A 25,882-nucleotide genomic window follows, 5' to 3' on the forward strand; every position below is an offset into this window, starting at 1 on the left:
AAGGAACAAAGCGCATTAGGTAGACAGGATTGTCGAGTTTTAGGAGAGGTACTCAGATAAGTCTGACTGAAGGCACAGCTGAATTTCTCTGCTCAAAGCTATGTCTGATGCTTGCAGGGGAGAAGTCTTTCCCTCCTGTCTGTAGTTAACAGGAAGGAGGCATTTCATGTTAGATTCTTCTCAATACTCACAAATATTCCCTCCAAAAAGCTTATCAGTATCCAGCATTTTGTAGGATTTTAGAACTATAAGGGAACTTAGAGATCACCTAGTCCTAACCCTCCAGTTTATAGAGGAGTAAACTGAGAAACAGAGAGGGTATGGCATTTAACCACATTCAGATGGCTAAGCAGCAATGGCTTCCCAGTTGGTTATGGATTTCCTTCATATCTCATGTAGCATTATTTTAGACTTTTTAACACAGTCATTATTTGAAATGGCATATTATGGTTATCTGTGTTTGTCTTACTCTCCCATTAGATTAAAAACCCCGTGTGACCTCTGAATCACCAAAGCATTAAACTAAGATTTTCAAAAATGATGAAACAGTTAATCACATTGATCTCATCAAAACATTGTTAATATTATTTAATGAGAGCAAAAAAACCCTTTCCTTAAGTGGTTATTTAAAATATTATATATTTCATTTTATGTCATCCTTAATTTCTACATTTTACATATTTTCTTATGTAAATAATATCAGTATCTTTGCTAAGAAAACTCCATGGACAGTATTGGCAAGCTATGGTCCATACGGTCATAGAGAGCCAGATGTGACTGAATGACTGAACAGTAAGACTATCACTACCTTGTGTAGTTTATAAATTAGCATATATGTTTAATAGTAGTTACAAAAAAAATTAGTAATAGGGTTTCATGATCAAAAAAGTTTGGAAACCATCACTCTACACAATGCTGACCTAAAATCCTATGATCCTATTGGCTTCTTCCTCCTCTGGAATCCCACAACACTTCATCATCTATACCACTCAGGTGAGCATTAAGGTGTATACTATCTTACACTGTAGATGGGTTCTTCTCTCCCTAGACTATATGCTCTAATTTTCTTTAGTTATCTGACTGTGTGAGTTCGCTTAATCTCACAGAACATCAGTTTCTTCCTTCTTAAAAATAGAAATAATACTTGTATAACTTTTCAAAAGTACTGTGGTAAATGTATTTTCTAAACCTAAGAGCTCAGCAGCATCAGTGCATACTGAACTTGGGGTCAGGAAGACTTGAGTTTAAATCTTACCTCTGACACATTAACTTAGTGATCCTGACCAAGTCACTTAATTCCTCTTTGCTCATCTATGAAAATGGGAATTATAATAACACCAACCTCCAAGAGTTCTTGTAAGGATCAAATGAGATGACGTAAGTGAAATGCTTCGTAAATCTTAGAGCACTATATAAGAGTTAACAAAAATTGTTATCAGATAGCTAGCTAGATAGAATGTTGGGCCTGGAGTCAGGAAGACCTCAACTGAAATCCAACCTCAAACGCTTATTAGCTATGGCAAGTCACTTAATCTCTGTTTACCTTAATCTGCTGGAGAATAGCAAGTCACTCCCTTATCTTTGCCAAGAAAACCCCATGCACAGCATGGTCCATGGGGTCATGAAAAGTCAGACATGACTATAAATGACTGGACAACAACAAAATCTTATTATTATTAATGTGTTTAATACCACATAGAAATATAAGTTATAATTATTGCAATATAATAGAAAACCATATATATTCAATTTAATATACACAATTCTTCATTGGTGATATATTTCAGTCTGTTCACACGTAACATGTAACTCCCTATTTCATCTCTCCAACAAAAGCAGTATAAAGGATTTCATGAAAGAGATAAATGATGGCAAGAGAAGGTAGACCAGTCATGTAGCAAGAGGAAGGAATATCAGACAGTTTGTAAGTTCCGTTGGTGCCTATGTGACATCAAGGAACCCAGAAAAACCTAGAAGGCCACTAGACTTAACAACAGAACTGTCTCATGTGTATAAGAAACTAGTTCAGATCAATACCTGTTGTGTAACTTGGAGTCTTAGAAAGTTGCCAAGGGAGGATTTGCCACTCCTGGAAAAAATACATCAGTGAGATCACAGAACTATCGAAGTATCAGTGATAATATTACCATTGTTATCATATTTATTCTCAATATTTCATGACTCAGAAGACAGGCGATGTGATATAGTGGAGAGTGAGCAATACTTGGGTTCATATCATGCGCCTGACACACACCAGCCGTGTGACGCTGTGCTAATCACTTACCTTCTCAATCCTCCCTTGGCAACTTTCTAAGACTCCAAGTTACACAGGAGGTGTTGATCCAAGCTAGTTTCTTATGCACATGAAACAGTTCTGTTGTTGTCACTTTCAGTTGTGTCCAAATCTTCATGACCCCACTTGGGGTTTTCTTGGCAAAGATACTGGAGGGGCTTACCATTTCCTTCTCCAGAAGATGAGGAAACTGAGACAAACAGGGTTAAGTTACTTTCCTGGGATCACACAGTGAGTAAGTGTCTGAGACCAGATTTTAACTTGGGTGGAGGGGGATGAATCTTCCTGATTTCAGGCCTACCACTCTATCCACTGTAGCACCTAGATGTGCCCCAATGTAAGAATAGATCTGGTGAGAAATAATCACCAATTAACTAAAAACAATAGGTAGCTGGTACAGAATCGTAGGAGTAAAGGTCTGGTTGGGATGTTCAGAGGTTATCACAGTCCAACCAAGCACCATCATAGTCATCAACAACCACAGCTAATATTTATATAGCACCTGTCAGGCCCTGTGCTAAGCACTTTACAATTTTATCTCATTTGATCCTCATGATAACCCTGAGAGGTGGGTGCTATTAGTATCCTCATTTTATAGGTGAGAAAACACAGGTTAAAAGAGGATAGGTAACTTGCTGGGGGTAACACAGCTGGCAAGTGTCTGAGGCTAAATTTGGATTCAGGTCTCCCTGACTCCACTGCACCACCTAGCTCCATTCTAGCTGATCTTTCATCAACTGATGCTCTCTATCCAAATAGTTCTTGGACCTCCTTTGGGTTTTCATTAGAGCCATAACTACCAATAGTAGATGGGCCTTTGCCTGCAAGATGAGAGTAAGCATACTATTGACAAAAGCTCATAGTAGATTCCTCCATGGGAGGATGTGCTTCCCCTTCATGACAGCTACTGTCCCCTTGCTTCACCTTCTACTCTCAGAACCTGTGCCTTCATGTGGCCCAACCACCTTCAGCAGCTATCCCCCTCTTTCCCTCCCTTTTGGTTCTAATCTCCTTGTTTGCTTTCTGCCCTGACTCTTGTTGTGGATGAGAGCCAGGCCCTCTTCTTCTTTTCTTTCTTTTACGAGGCAATCAAGATTTAGTGACTTGCTCAGGGTCACACAGCTAGTAAGCGTCAAGTGTCTGAGGCTGGATTTGAACTGAGGGCCTCCTGACACCAGGGCTGGTGTTCTATCTACTGTGCCACTTAGCTGCCCCCATGCCCTCTTCTCTTGGTTCATCTACATCTTCAGTTGTGCTGTCCTCTGTACCACCATGTTCCACCTGTCAGCATGTCTTCCCCATCAGTACTGCTCACCTCCCAACTATTTTAGCCCTAGAAGAAATTATTTTTAGTTATTTCTCTGGTTTGGCCCATTTGGACAAGTAAAGAGTTACATCTTTCTGCTTGCCACTTTCTCCAAAATGAAGATAGCAAAGAGGTAACTGGTTCTAATTGACTATCATAAATAAATTACTAATTTTTGCCAAAACCAACTTCATCAACAAATCAGAAATATCTATGACCCCAAGCCCAAAGCTTAGCACATCAACTGACTTGGAGAAGTGGATAATTTCCTGTTGGCTGATCATAAAACAATTTGAGTCAATTCATTTTTTAAAATGTGTTTACAGGAAGTTAACTGTTGATGTATTGATGTAGCTGAATACTGAATGTTGTTTTAGAGTTTCAAAGCTTATTTCAGTAAGCTCTTTAAATACTTCCCAAATATATAAATATTCTCATGTGAGTTCTGCCTGGGATTTTCTTCTGTTATAATTTAGCATTTATACAACATTTTGTTTGCAAAGTACTTCATAGTTGCTTACTCATTCATTAGTTACAGTGTTTCCTAGCATTAGCTCTCTAGTCTAATGCTTCAGATGTAGTTCATATCTTCATGTGATTCACACTTTCCTGCCAAAAGCAATTTCAGAGAAATAGTTTAATGAGAAATAGAAGGGAAGTTTACTTTCTTGTTCTTTAATGGACTAGGAATTCTATGGATCTAGGTTCAGAGAGGAAATTGTATCTACACAGTCTGGTCAAAGGTGCTACCTTGCCACATAGCCCCACTTCTTTCTAAAACTCATGAACCATCAATGAAAGATTTTAGAATCACAGACTGTAAGAGCTATGCAAAAAGATGGAAAGATGTTGTTGGTGGGGCTATGGGAAGGCAAGAATGATAATAATTCATTTTTGGTCACACTGTAGTTTGTGGAAACTGGAAAATTATTTGGAATTATTTCAGAAGAGTTACAAAATTGTATGCGCCACTTATTTACCTCAGCAATCCCATTGCTGGGACCACATTCCAAGGAGACAAAAGACCCATATGTAACAGAATAGCCATAGCAGACTTATTTTAATAATTAAAAGCAGAGGAAAATGGGTTAAGATGATTGCAAAATGGGATAATAAACTCTAATATCAATATTATAAGTCTAACACTGGTTGTTATTACATTTAAGGAATGATCAATATGAAGAATTCAGAGAAACATGAGGAGACTGAGGCAGCCAGGTGGCACAGTGGACAGAACACCAGCCTAGAGTCAGGAAAACTTGAATTCAGATCTATCCTCAGATACTTACTGTGTGACCATGGGCAAATCATTTAACTTCTGTCTCAATTTTCCTCATCTGTAAAATGGGGACAAAAATAATATCTATCTCTCAGAGTTGTCATGCAGAACATAATATTTGTAAGATGCTTAGAACAGTGCCTGGCACATAGTAAATGCTATATGATCATCATTATTATTCATAGCAAAGAAATCAGCAACAAAAGAAGTATCCATCTGTAAATTAATACGGATATATATCTATCTATATATTGATATAGAGTATATATATCAGTGTAGATATAGATAAAGTGAGTATAATAATGCAATTTAGAACAATCTAGATACTAAAACTTGAGTCAAATAGCACAGTGTTGCTTCCTTATCACCAAGGTTAAAACACATCTTTCCTTTCTGTTAACAACATGTCCAAGTAGTCCTGATCACTGTCTTAGTCAGTTTTCCTCAACTATTTTCAGGGAATGCGTTTTATCAGAATGTCTGTTACATAGAAACAAAATGCATCACTGAGAAAAATAGAGTGTCAGAGCTAGCAAGAAACCCAAAGGTCATTGTGTCTACTCTCTCATGTAACGAATAAAGAAATTGAAGTTCCAACGAGGGAAATGACGTGTTCAGGATCACTTAGTAGCATAAATGGTGGAGCTTTGGTGTTCCTTTCACATTCATTCAATGCATATTATTGAGCACCTGTTAGAATACGCTGTGCTGGGTATGGCTTGTGGAAGGTCTTGAGTAAATTCAAGGGAAGCTGAAAGTTTAAACCCTGTTGAAAAGAATCCTTCTGGATAGCAAGAATACCTTTGTGGGGTTTTTTGTGAATTCATTTGTTTTGAAAAACCAAAGTTATAATGTAAGAGATATGCTTTAAGCAGAGCACACCTATTAATCTGTAGAAGACTATGGCAGCCAAGATAAGCCTTTTGTGTCCAGTGTTATGGTGGATTAACCAAAACTGGAGAGAGGATTTGGAGGATGGAGATTTGAATCTCTTGACTTTTCACACATGCAATGGGAATTTCCTTTGAACACTGAACACCTTAGGACTTCCTTGTACTAAAGCACAATGTCATCATATAAATAAGCCTCTCTTCCATGAGCAGATGGGTACAAGAAGGGATTTCATGCGCCCAAGGAAGACATTTAGCCTGAAAAGGTTGGGACTGGTCCAGGCCTGTTCCAGAATCTTAGCCATCTTTAGTCAATTAACATTTATCAAGTTATCTACTATATGTCAAGGTCTGTATTAAGCACTGGAGATAGAAAGAAAAACAAAAGATAGTCCCTTATTTCAAGGAATTTGCTCTATTTCTGAGATCTACGCATTCAGTTCTACAGAGTCTTTTGGTAGGGTAAGTTATACAAAATTATACAAAAATACCCAATAGCAATTTATCATTCAATAAGAACTTATTAAATGCTTTCTATATACCAGGCAGTGTACTAGGTGATGGCAGGTAAAAGACCTAAATGAAATAATTCTTGCTTTCAAGGAACTTACATTTTTTTCTTTCTGCAAATCAATCTAAAATGATGATCATGAATATATATACACCCCTTAGGAAAAAATTAAGTTTATATTTAATTATTTGAGAAATAGGTTAAAAAGAAAAATCATGTGATAAGGTAAAATGAGGAATCTATTAAAATGTATTTATTGAATGGCTGCTGGGTATCTGGTAATGTGCTAAACCCAAGGTGGAGGTGGGAGAGGGGAATATAAAGAAGGCTAAGGCTTGGTGCACATTCTTATGGAAGAGGACCATAAAATCTAGTTGGAAAGACAAGACAAACAAACATGAATCAATGTGAGGACAAGCCAGTATACAAGAAGGTGCTAATTGTATTGTAGACAGAAAATGCAATAGCAGTTAGATAAGGAAGAGATTAATGTGAGCTCTCAGGGAAGACTTTCAGAAGAGAGCAGAACTTTCCCTGGTGATCAAAGGAGAGGCAGTCATGTTAAGAAGACATTTTTCCTCATCACCAATCAGTTGTTCAGCTACAAAAACACTCTCCACCAAGTCTAGACTTCATCCTGATCACTAAGGGGATAGCAATGCCTCCAGATAAAGAAATACTTATCTTAACTATGAAGTTGAAAGAAAAGCCAGCCAGCAGATAGTAACTGAATAATTCACTGTGTGCTGCGATGTCAGGTAATTCAAATTAATATAGAGAGAATGCCTCCAGATCCTTCCCCACCTCCTATACCATGGATATGGTTTGATTAAAGCTCTGAGCCAAATATCACAAAAGATATTATCACGGTCAGTGAATATGAACACAGAGCCCATATTTAGCACTTCAGTGAAAGGGATGTTCAGCTAGGAATTGACAAAGGATGTGGTTGTAAAAATATGGTTTTGTGGACAATGTTACAGGATTTAATTTCTTCAGAAGCTGTGCTAGAGCTTTAGCAAAGGCAAACTAGCAACAACAACACTAATGAAATCACTACCATGTATAACCTCTTAGTCATTTAGTCTTGTACCCTAGGATTCATCCTTTACTTCTTACCATTTATTATCCCCCATATCCATCTTATTTCCAAGGCCTGTTGATTTCACTTTTGCAGTATCTATTGAATAAGTTCCCTTCTGTCTTCTGCCTCTGCCCTTGGAACCCCATGCCCAGACTGTTACAATAGCCCGCCTCAAGTCTCTCTTCACTCCAATCCATCCTCCATTCAGTCACAGAATGATCTTCCTAAAGCCCAAGTCCAGCCATGTCACACTTGTCCTTAATAAACTCCAGTGGCTCTCAATTGTCTCTAGGTTAAAAAAAATGTTCTGCTTGATATTTGAAGCCCTTCATAACCTGAACCCCTCCTCCTACATTTTCAGTTTCATCTTACTCTCTGCCATGAACTCTTTAATCTACTGACACCAGGCTCCTTGCTGTTCCATGAACAAGATACTTCAATTCTCATCTCCAGGAATTTTCTCTAGAGGTTCCTCATTCCTAAATGCTCTCCTTCCTTAATTCCATCATCATTATTATTATTAACATATTATTACTTTTAAAATGTATTATATATGAATATGTATGTATGCATGTACATTTATATATTGCATATTAAATTATGAGCTCCATGTAGGCAGGAATGGTCTGTTGCTTCTTCTTGTGTCCCTAGTGCTCAGCATATAGGAAGTAATTAATAAATGTTTACTGATTGATCAATTATATAGCACTTATAAGGTTTGCAAAGCACTGTATGTATCATCTCATTTGACTTAAAAGATGTAGCAGCAGTTACATGTCTAGAATGGGAGACAGGAAAGTTATTGACTCAGACTGACAAATCTCTCTGAAAGAGATGGTCATATTTTGCTCCTCCTGCACCCTCCCAAAATGGTCCCAATTCCACCCACTTCAGTACACCAACAGGTCCTGAATTATGGATACAGTGATACACAGAAGAAAGAGTGCAGAATTTAGAGTCGAATCTGGCTTTAAATCTTTGCCCTGTCACTTACTGTCTGTGTGACCTGTCTAGGCTTCAGTTTCCTCATCTATAAAATGAAGGGCAGACTAGATCTCTAGGCTTCCTTCCTGCTAGAAACCTTTGATTCTATGATCATAAGCTCCATCCAGATTATGGGGGGAGAGAAAGTGAAAGAACACACCAACATGGAAAAAAAAAAACCCTAATTTGTAGCTTCATCAGAGCTAGTCAGGAGAAAAAAATCAGTTAGGACTAAAAGGGAAACTTTGTTTTTAAGACCTAAAAGGCAGGCAGAAGAAGAGAAAAGTCAGACCTTCAAACTAAGAACTAGCAAAGCAGGGAGCATATTAAAGCATGGGTTCTTAAAAAGGAAATGAACATTTACAAACGTTCTTATCCATTGTTAAAAGCAGAACAATGAATCCCTGTTCAGACTCCATCAACGCTCCTCATACATAGTCATTTGGAATACTTTCCTAAGGATAAAAAGCATGTAAGTGTGAAAATTGAAGAGCTTTGAAAAGGAGGATCATTCTTGATTAAAAAACCAATCTAAAAAGGCAACAGTTTATTCAATTTAAAGTAATTTCACTCCAGTTCTCTGTCCCTAGCTTCATAAAATTGATCCTATGTTTTCCACACTTTGATTATTCATGCTAACAGAAAACTAAAATGTCTTGTACCTTGTATGTAGGGGCAAGTGGGTGAAACCAACAATAAAGGCAAGGTTGAGAGAAACCTAAACTCCACTTGCCATTTTTGGTTAAGAGCATCAGGATGACTCTGGTCCTATGTGTCAGAGAACCTGGGTTCAAATTCCACCTTTGATGTTCACTGCCTGTATGAACATGTTGGTTGGTGGCAAGCACCAACCCTCTCATGGCCTCATTTTTCTCCTCAGTACCATGCAAGTTGGACTGGATGGTCTTTCAGATCCCTTTGAGCTCTGGGGTTATGATCCTATGACTAAAGTAAGTAACTGAAGCAAGATCAGTGGAAAGGATTAAGAAAACCTCTTATTTCCCCACAGCTACATGGTGGGGGCCTAAAAAAATAAGTCAGAAGAAACATTTAAGAGGCCAGAAGGTTAATTATATGAGCAGGCTTGAGAATTTCTACAATACCCTTTATGTTAAATTCATGGATAATTCAATTAAACACCCTATAAGTTATCTATTCTATAACATCATAGCAGCAAATAACTTTCAGTGTTGACACTGATTCTGACAAGATCAGAAAATGAAATAAACAAACAAAAAAAGAAATCCATGAGGATTTAATTAGATATAGTATATCCAATGACAGCAGCAATGAAAAATGTTTTTTTCTTTGGGTTTAGCATATTGGATCCTTTTAAAATAAATATCATCCATTGAAAAAAACATTTTATACTCATTATCAAATATACACATTGAAAAATCAACACATGCCCTGAATCACATTGTCATTGCTTCATAGAATCATAGATTGAGGGATTTCAGCTTTCTTGCCAGTTCATTATAGTGTATTCTTGTTGGCCTGGGGTTTGGGAACTGACTGGCAGATTTGATAACTAACAATCTGGGACTTAGACCAAGTCCTCTGACTCTAAATCCAACTTCTTTTCAACCAAAGATGGAAATTCCACAAGAAAAATCAGATCATAATGAATGAGAAGCTTTCAACAAAGAAAACCTGAGGAAAGTTCTAAAGAGGAGAGAAAAGTGGGGGTGAGCAAGAGGGGAGAGAGCTATCTAAAGAGACCATTGAATCTGAATGGGGAACAAAATAGCCAATTTTAAAAGACTTGTACAACTCGTACAGAAGACTGAAACAAGAATAATTAGCCTAGAATAAATATAAAGCAAAGCTCAGTAAGAGCTATGTAAGAATAGTCAGGAGGGCTAAGGCTTATAACTAGCTGGAGTTGGCAAGAGTTGCTAAAGACATTTTTGAAACTATATTGGGTAAAGCAGAAGGATCAAAGAAGAGAGAGCACCATGACTTGGTATAGTGAGTTAAGATTTTGCTTTTGCTTTCTGTTCTGAAAAGAACAATCTAAGACTAGAAAGGGTAGAGCAGAAATGGTTAATAGAGAGTTGAAATCCAAGATGAGTAGGGAGACTCTAAGAGAATTTAGCTGTCCTTGATGAATTCACTTCATGAAACCCAGAATCCTGAAAGAACTGATGGTGAGGCAGCTAAATCGTATACTGGATAGAGTTAGAAGTCAGAAAGACCTGTTCAAATTCTTCATCAGACACTTAATATCTGTGTAAGCCACAGGGCAATTCACTTAACATCTCTATAAAATAGGAATAACAAGAATACTCGTCTTCTAGGGTTATTGACGAGGATCAAATAAGATAATGTATGTAAAGAGCTTTTTACAAATCTTGAAGTGCTACATAAATGTTTACTCTCATTAGCTCTCCCTGGGGGAAAGACAGGAAGTGACATGTACAAGACAAGTCCAGTTAATGCCAACACCTTGATCACCATCTCCCCTCAGACTCTGATAGAGACAACCAAAGACACCAAACCCCATAACTTTGGGAATAGCTCTTCCCCACTCCCACAGACATATACATACCAAAACAAAAACAAAAACAAAAACAAAAACAAAAACAAAAACAAAAACTGCTAGACTTGTTTTAAGCTCAGCCACCATAGCCATCCCCCAGGGAAGCAATTCTTGTGAAGAAGAGACCAGCCATCCCCACCAACTCCACCTATGGAGCAGGCAAGCCAGCTTGGCTAAAGTACCAATGCACCCTGAGGAAGATATAGGAGGCAGTGGGTGTCTGACAAGTCAAACCATTACTACTATCACCTTGATCAGCATCTTTCCTCAGATCCCAATAAAGGTAGCCCAGATCCTTCAACCCAAGAGCTTTGGGAATAGCAATGCTTCTATAACAGTGTAAAAATGAGCATCTGGGCAAACAACTCCTGTGAAGATACAGCATGGTAACTGTTCCTGCAGGTGTTATAGACGTAGCTACTGAAGATCAAGCAAAGAAAGTTCTTGGCACCAAAGTCCTTGGCACTATTCAAAGAGTTCAACATCACAAAGTATGATTTTTTTTATCTGTGCAGACAACATTAAAGAGATTGCATTCCCATCTGCTTTGCTGCTTCTCCCTAAGGCACATGGAAACCTGCCATCTGACTTGCAGATATGCTGTCTCCTCCTTTAAAATGTGAGCTCCTTGAGAGTAGGAACTATTATACTTTTCTATTTATGTCCCCAGCACTTAGCAAAGGGTTTTGTACATAATATTTAATAAAAGTTTCATTTATCCATACATTCATTAGTATAGTGTAGCTGATTAAAGTCAGAGATCTTTGAAAGATCATGACTAGAATCAAGATATTACAGGAAAACCAGACTCTGGGTAAGATAACCATTGGTTTTCATTGCTCAGTCCTTGATTCACAAAAGGAAGGTGCTCATAGAAAGTGCTCACCCCCTCCCAAGCCTGCCATTCCCAGGCAGCACCCATATATCTGGACTTTCTTGCCTATTATACATTTCATACCTCTGAAAGTTTCTCTTAGAGACCTGTCATATCAAAAAGGACCTTATCAGATATGAATGACTGACGGTATCTTTATAAAATTATGCCTCTACTTAGAGGGAATTTGTATTTCTATAAGAGACAATGTTTTGCCCCAAAAGAATGAATCCATAGGAGTTAAGACAGGGTGAAATGATTTTTCGCCTAAGAGTGAAGGCATGTAGGTCCTAGTGCCATCTTTTTTACTAATTAGAAGATCATCTTATCTTTGTCTTTCAATCAATCAATATTTAATAAGCATTTTTTAGTCTCCACTATATGCCAAGCACTGACCTTGTTGAGAGAAACTAGTAAGTTCCTTATTCCAAATAATTTGTATTCTAATGATAATAAGTACACATATAAATGCCTATAAAATAACTATAAAGAGAATAAATGCAAGTTAACTCCAAGGTTGGTTGGGAGAGAGAACAATAGAAGATGGGAGCATCGTGAAAAGGCCTCATGCAGAAGGTGGTGTTTAAGCTCAGTCTTAAAGGAGCAGTGGGATTCAATGAGGTAGAAATGAGGAGGGAATGCATTCCAGGTATGGACACTGTATAATACAAAGGTACAAAGATGGGAGATAGAGTGTATCACAACATCTACCAGGCACGTAATTGTCTGCCAAATTAAACTGAATTAACTTTGTAACTCTGAGAACACCGCTACTTGTTTCTGATTTTCTTTATATACAGCATAAGGGAGTTGGATTAGAGAACATCTAAATTAACTTCCAGCATTTCAATGTTTGTCCTAATTTCAAGGCTATCTATTTTCAGTTGACTAAGATCCGTCTTTTGTGAATGTAAAATCCTTATAAGGAAACTGACTTGCTTTGAGTTCAAATTCTATAGAGGAATAGAAAAGCAGAAGGAATAAAGGAAGATACCTGAATTCCATTTTTAAAACAGTCCCTATTTGTGGCATATTCTAGATATTAACTATACAAATCCATCCATCCATTCAACAAAAATGCATTTAGCTGCCAGCATTCTAGCGGTTGAGAGAGTTACAGAGAAAGACGGTGAAGAGGTGGAGTCAAGATGGCAGGGTAAAGGCAGGGACTCACATGAATTCTTCCCCTAAACTCCTCCAAACATCCTTAAATAATGGCTCTAAACAAATTCTAGAGCAGCAGAGCCCACAAAAAAACAGAGTGAAACAATTTTCAGCCTAAGACAACTTAGAAGGTTGGAAGGAAAGATCTATTGCACCAGCATGAGAGGAGCACAGTTCAACACAAGCCTTTCCAGTACAGACCCAGACCCAAAAAACCAGGAACAGACCTTGGGACAACTGAATCAGTGGCAGCAATGGTGGTTTCCAGACCTCTCAGCACACAGATGTCAAAGATGAATTAAAAGATCAGCAGGAAAGGTCTGTTGTCCCTGGGTAGCACAGGCTACACCAGCACAGCCCTAGCCCCAACACATAAGAAGTAGTTCTTAAGAGTGACTGGATCAGCAGCTGCAACTACTGCTTCTGAAGCTCTAAGCCCACAAACAATGAAGAGGTCAAACAACTGGATAGAAAGAGGTTACAGAGGTCTTTTTGCTAACAAGAGGCAAGACTTTGTCACTTTGCCCATAGTGGATCTAGATCACAGTCCTAGGTGGCAGTACTAGGGTGAGGAGGAGCACTAGCACACCAGAGCTTTCAGCCTCAGTGGAATGGGGATCCTCATTACAATGCAAGGGCAGAAAAGAGTACTTGTGGTTGCTCACAGACCAAAGCACAGGTCAAGAGGGTAATAAACACACCTCTTCTCAGATCATCCCACTTTGTAAGAGTGAAAAACGTACAGGTCCCTAGAAGTGTCTCTGAAAACAGCTGTGCAAAACCCTTGAAGATTGGGACAGTGTGCCCTCACCCTGAAACCAGAGGTCTACTCTAACAATGAGTTACAAATCAAGTAATAGGTTGGGAAAATGAGCAAACAACAGAAAAAACTCTGACTATTGAAAGTTATTATGGTGATGAGGACAATCATACATTCAGAAGAAGACAACAAAATCAAACCTCCTTCATCCAAAGACTCCAAAAATAAGAAGTGGTCTTAGGTCATGGAAGAGCTCAAAAAGGATTTTAAAAATCAAGTAAGAGATATAGATGAAAAATGAGGAAGAGAAATGACAGTGATGCAAGAAAATTATGAAATATGAGTGAACAGCAAGAGACACACACAAAAAATGCTGAGAAAAATAACACCTTAAAAATCAGATTAGTCCAAATAGTAAAAGATGTGCAAAGAGCCAATGAGGGGAAGAATGCCTTAAAAAGCAGAATTGGCCAAATGGACAAAGATGTACAAAAATTCACTGAAGGAAAAAATTCTTAAAAAGTAGAATTGGTCAAATGAAAAGGAGGTCCAAAAGCTCACTGAAGAAAACAATTCCTTAAAAATTAGAACTGAACAAATGGAAGCTAATGACTTTATGAGTCATCAAGAAACAATAAAACAAAACCTAAAGAATGAAAAAATGTGAAATAACTCATTGGAAAAACAACTGACCTGGAAAATAGATCCAGGAGAGGTAATCTAAAAAATATTGCACTACCTGAAAGCCATGATAAAAAAAGAGCTTAGACATCATCTTTCAAGAAATTATCAATGAAAACTGCCCCGATATTCTAAAACCAGAGGGTAAAATAGAAATAGAAAGAATCCACCACTTATATCCTAAAAGAGATACCAAAATTAAAACTTTCAGGAATATTATAGACAAATTTCAGAACTCCCAGATCAAGAAGAAATTTTATAAGCATCCTGAAAGAAATAATTCATGTATGTGGAGCCACAGTCAGGATAACACAAGATTTAGCAGCTTCTAGTATAAAGCATCTGAGGACTTAAATATGATATTCTGGAGGGAAAAGAACTAGAATTACAACAAAGAATGACCTATATCATAATCCTTAAGGTGAAAAAGGTGGATGTTTAATGAAATAGAGGACTTTCAAGCATTCCTGAGAAAAAGACCAGAAATGAATAGAAAATCTGACTATCAAATACAAGATTCAAGAGAAACATAAAAAAGTAAACAGGAAAGGGATTTCAAAGGGACTCAATAAGGTTAAACATTCCTATATGGGAAGATGATACTTGTAATTCATAAAAACTTTCTCAATACTAGGGCAGTTGCAGAAGTATATATAGACAGAGGGCATAGGTATGAGTTGAATATGAAGGGATGATATCTGAAAAGTAAAATTAAGGGATAAGAGAGGAATGTACTGGGAGAAAGGGAAAAAGAGAATAGTGCAAATTATTTCACATAAAAGGGACAAGAAAAAGTTTTTACAGTGAAGGAGAAGAGAGAGGATCTGAGGGGGAGTGAGTGAACCTGACTCTCATCAGAATTGACTCAAAGAGGAAATAACACACACACTCAATTGGGAATAGAAATATATCTTACCCTATAGAAAAGTAGGAGGGGAAGAGGATAAAAGAAAGTGGGGAGGGGGCAGGAAGGGCATTTATAGAAGGGAGGCAGATTGGGGGAGATAGTAGTCAGAAGCAAAACACTTTTAAAGATGGAAAGGGTGAAAGGAGAGAGAGAAAATAGAATAGACAAGGCAGAGAGGATGGAGGAAAATATAGGAGGATTATAATATAGCAGTAGTAAATGTGAAAAAAATTTAAGCTTATACAGGCTTCATTTCTCAAACATATAGAGAACTGAGTCAAATTTATAAAAACATAAAAATAAGAACCATTCTACAAATGATAAATGATCAAAAGATAGGAACAGTCTTTAGATGAAGTAATCAAAGCTATCTATAGCCACATGAAAAAATGCTCCTACTCACTATTGATTGGAAAAAAAGACAAATTAAAACAATTCTGAGGTACTTCTTCATATCTGCTAGATTGGCTAATAGGACAGAAAAGGAAATTGTCAAATGGTGGAGGGGCTGTGGGAAAAATGAGACGTTAATGCACTATTGGTAGAGTTGTGAGCTGATTAATCCGTTTTATAGAGTAACTTGGAAGTATGCCTAAAGGGCTATAAAACTTGGCATACCCTTTGACCCAGTAATATCACTATCAGATCTATATCACCCAAAATATAAAAAACAAAAAGGAAAAGGACCTATACATACAAAAATATCTATTATGGCAATTGGAAATTGAAGGAATATCCATCAGTTGGGGAATTGCTAAATAAATTGTGGTGTGTGATTATGGTAGAGTATTGTGCTACATACTAATTAAACTACCAAAAATTATTTTATAGACCTAGTAAAAATAATATCAAAATTCATCAAGAAGGACAAAAGATCCAGAATATCGAGGGAATTAATGAAAAGAAATGATAGGGAAAGTGGCACCAGATCTTAAATTGTATTATAAGGCAGCAATAATCAACACCACTTGGTACTGGCTAAAAAACAGAGGGGTATATCAATGGAATAGGTTAAGTACACAAGATACAGTAGTCAATGACTATAGAAGTTTACTCTTTGACAAATGCAAGGACCTCAGTTTCTGGGGTAAGAACTCACTGTTTGATAAGAACTGCCGGGAAAACTGGAAATAGTGTGGCAAAAACTGGGCATAGACCAATGCCTGACACTATATACCAGAATAAAGTCCAAATGGATACACAATCTAAGTATGAAAGCTGATACAAAAAAAAAAAAAAAAAAAACTAGGGGAGCAAGGAATAGTTTACTTGTCAGATTTATGGAGAATGGAGAAATTTATGACCAAACAAGAGATAGAGAATATCATTAAATGTAAAATGGATAACTTTGATTACATTAAATTGAAAAGCTTATGCACAAACAAAGCCAATGCAACCAAGATTAGTAGGGAAGCAAAAAACTGGGAAATAATTTTTACTAGTGTTTATGATAAGGGACTCATTTTTAAAATATGTAGAGAATTGAGTCAAATTTACAAGAATATAAATTATAGCCCAGATGATAAACAGTCAAAGATATAAACAGTTTTCAGAGGAAGAAATTACAGTTTTGTACAGTCATATGAAAAAATGCTCTAAATCAGTATTGATTAGACAGATACAAGTCAAAACAACTCTGAGATACCATATCACACCTATCAGGTTGGCTAACACGACAAATCAGGAAGATGATAAATGTTGGAGAAGATGTGGGCAAGTTGGCACACTTATTGTTGGAAGAACTCTATTGCTCTAGTGAGCAATTTGGAACTATGCCCAAAAGGCTATAAAGTGGGCATACCCTTTGACCCGGTACTATTACTTCTAGGGCTGTATCCCGAAGAGATCATAAAAATGGGGAAAAACAACAGCATGTACAAAAATATTTAGAGCAGCTTTTTAGTGGCCAAGAACTGGAAATCAAGGGAAAACCCATCAACTGGGGAATAGCTGAACAAGTTGTGGTATATGAATGTAATGGAATACTATTGTGCTATAAGAAATGATGAACAGGCGGAAAAATCTGGAAAGACTTACATGAAATGATGCTGAGTGAAGTGAGCAGAGTCAAGAGAACATTATACACAGTAACATTCACAGTGTGTAAGGACTGTTTATGATAGACTTAGCCCTTCATAGAACTGTAAGGACTGGAAACCTTAAAAGGACTTGATACAAAATACCATCCAAATCCAGAGAAAGAATTATGGAGTCAGAATGCAGAATGAAATGACTATTTTTCTCCTTTATTCTGTATTGCTTTTCTCTATGCAATATGACTAATGTGAAAATGTGTTTAATAGGAATGTATGTGTAGAATTCATATAAGATTGCATGTTATCTTGGAGAAAGTGGGGGAGAAAATTTGGAATTTATGGAAGTAATTATTGAAAACTGGAAACAAACCAATAAATTTGGGAAAAAATATTATTGTGCTACAAGAAAAGATGAGCAAGCTTGGGAAGGGGGGGGTGCTGAGCCAAGATGGCAGAGAAAAAGCAGGGACTTGCTTGAGTTCTCCCCCAAACCACTCCAAATATCTACAAAAAAAATGACTCTAAACAAATTCTGTAACTACAGAACCCACAATATGACAGAGTGAAACAAATCTCCAGTCCAGGAAAACCTGGAAGGTCAAAAGGAAGGGTACATTACACTGGGCTGGGAGCAGAGCACAGTCTAGCATGGGCCACACTAGCACAAACAGGTCTGAAACAGGCCTCAGGGAACTGAATTACTGGCAGCTGTGGCAGTTCCCTGACTTCTCAACCCACAAAAGCCAAAGACAGCATAGAAGGTCAGTGGGAAAACTCTGTGGGACCTAAGTGAAAGAGGATCCCAGTCCTGATGGGGTCCAGCCCCAGCCATGGGGAAGGGAAAGTGGTGGTAGCGGTGGAAGTAGAAGCAGCAGCAGCGGCAGTGGCTGCTTCCAGAGCTCAGGGCCCACAGACTGTGAGGGATCTAGCACCTGACACAAAACCCCTGAACTGTAAACAGTACAACCACTCCCACTCTTCCCTCACTAGAAACAGAGCCCTACCTTGACAAAAAGTTAAAAAGTCAAGTATTTGGCTGGGAAGATGAACAAACAACAAAAAAAACTCAGACTATAGAATCTTACTTTGGTGACAAAGAAGATCAAAACATACAACTAGAAGTCAACAAAGTCAAAGCTCCTACATCAAAAGCTTCCAAGAAAAGTATGAATTGGTCACAGGTTATGGCAGAGCTCGAAAAGGATTTTGAAAATCAAATAAGAGAAGTAGAGGAAAAATTGGGGAGATAAATGAGAGTAATGCAAGAAAATCATGAAAAATAAGTTCACAAATTGCTGAAGGAAAACTAAAAAATTACAGAGGAAAATAACACTAACTAGAAAAGACTAACCCAAATGGCAAAAGAGGTTCAAAAAGGTCAATGAGAAGAAGAATGCATTAAAAAGTAGAATTGGCCAAATTGAAAAGGAGGTCCAAAAAGTCACTGAAGAAAATAATTCATTAAAAATTAGAATGGAGCAAATGGAAGCTAATGACTTTATGAGAAATCAAGAAATTATAAAACAGAACCAAAAGAAGGAAAATAATAAAAGACAGTATGAAATAACTCGTTGGAAAAAACATTGACCCGGAAAAAAGATCCAGAAGAGATCATTTTAAAATTATTGAACTATCTCAAAGCTATGACCAAAAAAAGAGCCTAAACATCACCTTTCAGTAAATTATCAAGGAAAACTTCCCTGATATTCTAGAACCAGAGAGTAAAATAGAAATAGAAAGAATCCACTGATCACCTCTGGCAAAAGATCCCCAAAGGAAAACTCCTAGGAATATTGTAGCCAAATTCCAGAGTTCCCAAGTCAAGGAGAAAACATTGCAAGCAGCCAGAAAGAAACAATTTGAGTATTGTGGAAATATGATCAGGACAATACAAGATCTAGATGCTTCTACATTAAGGTATCAAAGGTCTTGGAATATGATATTCCAGAGGTCAAAGAAGCTAAGATTAAAACTAAGAATCATCTACTCAGCAAACCTGATTAAAATACTTCAGGGGGAAAAAATGGAATTTTAATGAAATAGAGGACTTCCAAGCATTCTTGTTGCAAAGATCAGGGCTGAATAGAAAATTTGACTTTCAAATACAAGAGAAGCATGAAAAGGTAAACAGCAAAGAGAAATAATAAATCATAAAGTTGAACTGTTTACATTCCTACATGGAAAGATGATATTTATAACTCGTGAATTACATGAATTAGGGTAGTCAGAGGAGATAGATAGATAGATAGATAGATAGATAGATAGATAGATAGATAGATAGATAGACAGACAGAAAGAAAGACAGATAGATAGATAGACAGACAGACATAGATAGACACATAGATGGCACACTGTGAGTTGAATATGAAGGAATGATATCTAAAAAATTAAATTAACTGGTAAAAGAGGAATATATTGGGAGAAGGAGAAAGGGAGAGAGAAAATGGGGTAAACTATCTCACATAAAAGAGACAAGCAAAAGATTTCACAAGGTTAAAGGAAATGAGTGAACCTTACTCTCATTAAATTTGACTTAAGGAGCGAAAAAAATAAACACTCTGTTGGGTATCTTACTCTACAGGAAAGTAAGGGGAAAAGGTATGGGCAGGGGGGAGAGATAGAAGGGAAAGCAGGTTGTGGGAGAGGTGGTAAGAAGCAAACACTTTTGAAAAGGGACAGAGTTAAAGGAAAAAATACAATAAGTGAAAAATGAGATAGGATGAAGGGAAATATAGTTAGTCTTTCACAACATGATTATTATGGAAATGTTTTGCATAGTATAATGTATAACCTATGTCAAATTGCTTGGCTTGTTAATGAAGGTGGATGGGGAGGGAAGAAAGGAGAGAATTTGGAACTGAAAGTTTTAAAAACAAATGTTAAAAATTATTTTTACATGCAACTGGGAGGTATTATATATAGGCAATGGGGTATAGAAAACTATTTTGCCCTACAAGAAAGTAAGGGGGGAGGAAAGTGATTACAAGATAGCAGACTGGGAGAAGAGGTAATCAGAATGCATACCATCCTGGGATAGGGAGATGGGAGAGATGGGGAGAAAATTTGGAACTCAAAATCTTGTGCAAATGAATGTTGAAAACTAAAAATTAATAAATAAGAAATGATGAGCAGGATGCTCTTGGAAAACCTGGAATGACTTGTATGAATAAATGCAAAGTGAAATGTATTGTGAAGAAAGTAACAGCAAAATTGCAGGTTGATTAGCTGTGCATGACTTAGCTGTTCTCAGCAATACAAAGTTTCAAGACAACTCTAAAGGACTTATGATGAAAAATGCTATCCATCCCCAGAGGAAGAACTGATGGTGTCTGAGTATAAACTGAAGTGAACTTCTTTTTTTTACTTTATTTTTATTGAGTTTTTTGGTCTATTTTTTTTTTTTTACAACATGACTGTTATGGAAATGATGAAACTGCTTGCCTTTTCAATGAGAAGGGGTGTGGAGGAAGGGAGGAAATTTAGAATTCAAAGTTTTAAAAAGGAATCTTAAAAATTATTTTTACATTTAAATAAGTGGGGAGAAATAAGATACTAAATAAATTTTAACATGAAATACCAAAAAAAAGGAAGGAAGGAAGGAAGGAAGGAAGGAAGGAAGGAAGGAAGGAAGGAAGGAAGGAAGGAAGGAAGGAGGGAGGGAGGGAGGGAGGGAGGGAAGGAAGGAAGGAAGGAAGGAAGGAAGGAAGGAAGGAAGGAAGGAAGGAAGGAAGGAAGGAAAGGTAAAAAGAAAAAAGAGAAATATTGGCACAGTGCCTATTCTCAAGAAGCTTACAGTTTTATTTCAGTTATAGATAAGATCTACACATTAATAGCTATTATATAAAGTAGATTATAAGATGTAAATATACACATCTTGAAGCACTAGAACACTAATATTAAGTCAAGCTAGACATACAACATAAGATATTTGCTAAATTAAATGCTTATTTTGGCAAATAAGGACTTTGTTGAGACCAAAACAAACATTTTCTTCCTGCCCATACCATTCTTTGGCTAGTATTTCCACACATATACAGTGAATGAAACTCATCTTTCATTCATCCAACAAACATTTTCATCATATGTTTCTGTGGCACCTTTTATCATTTAGGGGAGCTGAAGGAGCAGCTGTACTTTCCATAAGAAAATCAAAATTGTGAGATGCCAGGAAACGATGAAGTGTGTTGGAGAAATAAAATTGGGAGATGCCAGAAAGTAAAGAGAACTCTTCATAGCTGTATAGCTTTGAGTAGTGGGAGTTATTCCCCTTTCATTTACCCTTTAAAATGTGTCTTGGTCCATGCAATGTGAGGACAGCAAGCTGCCTTAGTGATCATTCTAGCACTTCAGGATTCAGATTGAGAGAGTCCACTGTTTGAAATTGCTTCCATGGCTCAATGCTCAATCTGCCCAGTTTCTTCCAATGCCTCTCCTGCTTCCCTTTAGTACCATGTAACCCTTATATAGAGAGATCACAAAGGCTTCTTCCTTAATTCTTCTTGTTGTTTGTCCTTTGTTCTCAAAAAGGACCATGGCATCAGGAAGGTGATGCCATGACTTACAAGTGAATTGAATTTAAGCGGGGGATGACTGTTCAAAGTCACCAGTCTCACTCTCTCCTCCTGAGCCATCTGGCTCCAGTGGCAAGTTAAAGATCAAGAGGAATGAACATGGTCCCAGAAGTAGTGGAAGACCTTGGCTTTTTTAAGATAAAGTCTTTTTGAATTTTCACTTTGACAGAGGCAACACCCATTTAGTGATTAAGGCTAGGTAAGAAATGAGCCAAAGAATAACCCCCTTTACCTAATCAAAATAAAAATTAATCTGAAAAGACCCTCAGGGTTTCTGGCCAAAATAGAAACAATTACTATTCACATTCATTCTGAGCTATCTGTGCCTAAACAATGACCACTGAGGTGAACTATTGGGCTGGGACTATTGTTGCCCAATCAAGCAGAGCCAAATTGGTTTTAAGACATGATTTTTTTTCTTTAAAAATATGATGATACTTTGGAAAACTATTCATCATTTACATGAATTAAACTCAAGGGACAAATATCAAATAAGGAAAATTCCATTTCTATAGTTATTTTTGCTAATACTAGGACTAAAAACAAGATTCTTGACATTTTCTAGCATTTTAAAAAAGTGTATATATGATACAAAAATGTTGGAATGAAAGAATATTAAACAAAAATTCTTATACCATGGCATATGTAATTCTCCTTAAGTAAGAGCACTTATAACAGGATTTTGATTATTTATTTTCTCTTCTTAGACAATTCAAGAACACTTTCCATCTTCTAGGTCCATGAAGAAGCAAAGTTTTAAAAAAAGAGAGCCCCCATGCTGCCAGCTTCACTCTATTCTTTGACAAAAATTACAAAGTATTGGTAAATGATGGTTACAGCAAGCAGGATTTCTGTTCCAGATCCAAAAACTAAGAGGAAATCTGCCAGCTCTGAAAGGGCTCCAATGCACAGTCCATGAAATGTGGAAGTTGTGGGAATGTTTCTATTAAGTTCATGGACAATGGAAGCTTCTCTGTGACCTCTCATCAACATCTGCTGTTTCTTTAGCTGTTTTGGAACATCTTTGACTGAGGAGCCTGAGACTTCCATCCATATTTTGGAAAAGAACGCACATCAACCCAGCATGAATACTGCATACAATTATATGCACAGGGTCTTCTAACAAGAGCCAAAGGATTCTGGGAGTGATAGGTAATAGCAAAGGCTACCAACTGTATAAGCATGAGCTGGATCCGCAAAAGACATATCAAACCAGGTGCTCAATAGGTAAACCAGTAAGTTGCCACTGAAGTAAATAGGTAATAGCTGGGAAATGACATACAGATTAGACACTAGAGCCAACTGAAGGATGATGGGAATTTTGGAAGTAGTGAAAAGCTTGATGGGATAAGTATTGTACTGACCAAGGCTACATGCTGATTTGATGAGAAGATCAACTCTGAAGTCATGAAAATAGATAACAACCTCAAATACAAAGAAGGTGGAGATGAGATTCATGAGCTTGGGGAGGTTTTGGTGGTAGAAAGTTTCTCAAAGGGCCCAAACTTTATCTGTTCATGTAGCCAGCAGATGGAACAAGACAATGATGGCACCTTCAAATTCCATACCTTGGCCAGTGTTGATAGTGGTAGGACTAAAGTTCCACACAATGGTCTCACAGATGTTGGTAGCAATGAAGAGAGAGATTCCAGAGCCAAGACTATAACCTTTCTGCAAGAGTTCATCCAAAAGCAGGACAATTAATCCAGCAACAAAGAGCTGAATGGTGATCAGGAGGAAGATCTCAGCACCTATTTCAGAGGGATCTCCTTACATTCCAGTCATTACATACACAATAGATTAGCCAACAGTAATGATCATGCCAAATATTGATTGAAAAGAACACAGTGTTTTGGGGTGTCACCCACTTCATTTATCTTCACCCCAGTCAGAAGCTGTGTGATGTGCCCAGAGATAACAATAGGAGATATACCCAGCTCCAACAGCATACCTCTGTTAAAGGCCAATATCACTCTCATTCAATAGAAAGGATCAGCTGAATCTGATGACATGATACCAAAGAGAGGATTCTGGCAACATACTAAAAATATAGAGTGTGGACAGATTTCACAGTACCTTCTCCTTAAATTGGATCTTCCTTTTAGACTTCTGGATCTCTAGGAAGATGACGCAAAAGGACTTGATGACTTCCAGAAACTTAATGCCCATGCCCATGCCCATTGCCATGGTGCCAGATGCTTGAGCTCAAGAAACAGGGCCTCAGTCCCTCAAGCAGTGTGACTTGGCCAGCAGGAGACAGAGGCACAGAGAATGAGGCAGAGAGAGACACATCAATAGCAATGCTGCTCCCTCAAGACATGAATTTTAAGAAAGAAATCTATCCCTTAAAACCCAAGGTATTTTGCTAGATTTCAGCTACCAAAATTTATATTCCTTTGGATAGAGCTCCCACAGGTAAGGGTAGGATACCCTATGTGGACAGAGGAATGGAAGGGAAGAGAAAGGAAGGAAAGAGAAGAGGGAAAGAAGGAAGGAAGGGAGGAAGGGAGGAAAGAAGGAGGAAAGGAGTTGTTTTTTTCCAAATGAAAATAGACAGTTTGGTTCCCAGTGGGGTGGCTTGCAACAGTCACAGGTTTTTGTTTGTCCTTCATTCTCAAAGAGGACCATGACATCAGGAAGGTCATGCCATGACTTGCAAGTGAACTGGTAAAGTGAGGGAGGGCTGTGCAAAGTTACCAACTTTACTTTCTCCTCCAGACCCTTCTAGGTCCAATGGCAAGGGACAAATAAATATGACTGGATATGACCCTCTATAGCAACCAGTTTTTGTGTGGTGCTACTCTGCTTTTCTGTAGGCTTAAGGAAGACAATAAGCCTATTTGGATGTATTACTGACAGAAGCTATACAAAAAGTCCCACCTGTCACTGTATACATTCCAAGTTCACACACCTACTGTGTGCTTGGTATTATGCTCTATGCTGAGAGAAAAACAAAATTTAAATAAGCATTTCTTAAACTATGACTCAATACCCCATGTGGAATCATGAAAATTTGGTGACAGTAAAAGGTTTCTAAATGCGTAATGTCCAAATATTAAATAAAAATCAAACATAATGAATCTAAGGTGTTTCTAGCCGCACTTACCTGTGTTGCATCTTGCAACTTCTTTGCAGTCTTGCTTCTGAACACAAAGCATGTGCACTTTGCACTGAGCATGCCCTCAGGCCATGCAACACCAACTGAACACTGTCAAAACCAAAAAAACGGTCAGTGTAGAAAAAGTTTAAGAAGCCTTGATTTAGATAAGACCTTATACTCAACTGACTCTGCCTATTAAGTGCTGCAGCATATAATAAATCTATTACTAAACAGAATTCTTCCCTTGGAGGATGGAAATATCTAGAAAAGTGGTATATACAGGATAGGAACTTCCAGTTAGAATACTCCAGGGCAGATTGTCTCTCCTTTCTCATGATGGTCTCCTCCCCTTTCATCAGCAGCCTCAGACTTATGGGAAGTAGTAGATTCTGCAAAGCATCATGAATGAAGAGCTAGCCTCCTAAGATAAATGTGATAAAAGTGATCCATGCAAAGGCAGTAGATTTAAATTGATATTGATTCCCCAAACTGCCTTATAGCTCTTCTTCTCACAAAGAACATCTTAATTTGGTCCCTTAAATGCAAAACAATATCTCTAACTGCAGAAATGTTAATAATCCTCACCTATGACAAATCCCTGACTCAAGTCCCCACTCCAGCCCATCCTTCACTCAGCTGTCAAATTGACTTACTAATGTGCTGTCATACTCTTAGTCAATAAACTCTACTGTCTCCTTATCACTTCCAGAATCTAATATAAAATCCTTTTTTTGACTTTTAAAGCCTTTATAACATGACTCCCTCCTACCTTTCCAGTCTTCTTATACAGTATTTGTCTCCACTTATTATGAAATTCAGTGACCTTCCCTACTCACAATTCCTTGTACAAAATAATCCATTTTCTCTCTTAGGGTGTTTTCACTGGTTTATTCCTCTGCC

General features: G+C 37.5%; 1 pseudogene; it reads right to left on the reverse strand.

Annotated features, from left to right (window-relative positions):
- Nucleotides 1-22,638: 22,638 nt before the first annotated feature.
- LOC140526792 (protein transport protein Sec61 subunit alpha-like) lies at nucleotides 22,639-24,051 on the reverse strand (annotated as a pseudogene).
- Between the last annotated feature and the right edge of the window lie 1,831 nt (nucleotides 24,052-25,882).

Source organism: Notamacropus eugenii, chromosome 1, assembly GCF_028372415.1.
Source record: "Notamacropus eugenii isolate mMacEug1 chromosome 1, mMacEug1.pri_v2, whole genome shotgun sequence".
Classification (NCBI taxonomy): domain Eukaryota; kingdom Metazoa; phylum Chordata; class Mammalia; order Diprotodontia; family Macropodidae; genus Notamacropus; species Notamacropus eugenii.